This window comes from Rhinopithecus bieti, unplaced genomic scaffold, assembly GCF_001698545.2.
Source record: "Rhinopithecus bieti isolate Rb0 unplaced genomic scaffold, ASM169854v2 scaffold_8220, whole genome shotgun sequence".
NCBI lineage: Eukaryota > Metazoa > Chordata > Mammalia > Primates > Cercopithecidae > Rhinopithecus > Rhinopithecus bieti.
In genome coordinates, this window is record NW_016806392.1 from 2,671,161 (window position 1) to 2,672,505 (window position 1,345).

Here is a 1,345-nt window from a genome sequence, read left to right on the forward strand (position 1 = left end):
AGCCACCAGAAACACAAATATAGAATGATTAATTTTGGTGTATCTCAAACTTGCTTAAATCAACATATCTTCTACTCCTGTTAATGGTATGATTAAATATCATGATGCAAACCACTTACCCATGAAGCAAATGAATCCCAGCTGGTGACAATGAGCTGGACAGTCATAATAATTTGTTTAGTATACATATACCCATTATGTTTTCAGACAAAGGGAGGAAAATGAAGCACAAATTTTTCTTCTTAGCAAGGCATCATTTAAGCATAAACTAGAATATTCAAGATGTTCAGGCTTAGAAAACATAAGTATGTCTTGGGAGGGTGTATGTGTCCAGGAATTTATCCATTTCTTCTAGATTTTCTAGTTTATTTGCATAGAGGTGTTTATAATATTCTCCGATGGTAGTTTGTATTTCTGTGGGATCGGTGGTGATATCCTCTTTATCATTTTTTTTGGTGTCTATTTGATTCTTCTCTCTTCTTTATTAGTCTTGCTAGTGGTCTATCAATTTTGCTGATCTTTTCAAAAAAACCAGCTCCTGGATTCATTGATTTTTTGAAGGGTTTTTTGTGTCTCTATCTCCTTCGGTTCTGCTCTGATCTTAGTTATTTCTTGCCTTCTGCTAGCTTTTGAATGTGTTTGCTCTTGCTTCTCTAGTTCTTTTAATTGGGCTGTCAGGGTGTCCATTTTAGATCTTTCCTGCTTTCTCTTGTGGGCATTTAGTGCTATAAATTTCCCTCTACACACTGCTTTAAATGTGTCCCAGACGTTCTGGTATGTTGTGTCTTTGTTCTCATTGGTTTCAAAGAGTATCTTTATTTCTGCCTTCATTTCGTTATGTACCCAGTAGTCATTCAGGAGTAGGTTGTTCATTTGCCATGTAGTTTAATGGTTTTGAGTGAGTTTCTTAATCCTGAGTTCTAGTTTGATTGCACTGTGGTCTGAGAGACAATTTGCTATAATTTCTGTTCTTTTACATTTGCTGAGGAGTGCTTTACTTCCAACTATGTGTTCAATTTTGGAATTAGTGCGATGTGGTGCTAAGAAGAATGTATATTCTGTTGATTTGGGGTGGAGAGTTCTGTAGATGTCTATTAGGTCTGCTTGGTGCAGAGATGAGTTCAATTCCTGGATATCCTTGTTAACTTTGTCTCGTTGATCTGTCTAATGTTGACAGTGGGGTGTTAAAGTCTCTGAAGAGTCTCTGAAATTGAGGCAATAATTAATAGCCTACCAACCAAAAAAAGTCCAGGACCAGACAGATTAACAGCCAAATTCTATCAGAGGTACAAGGAAGAGCTGGTATTATTCCTTCTGAAACTATTCCAATGAATAGAAAAAGAGG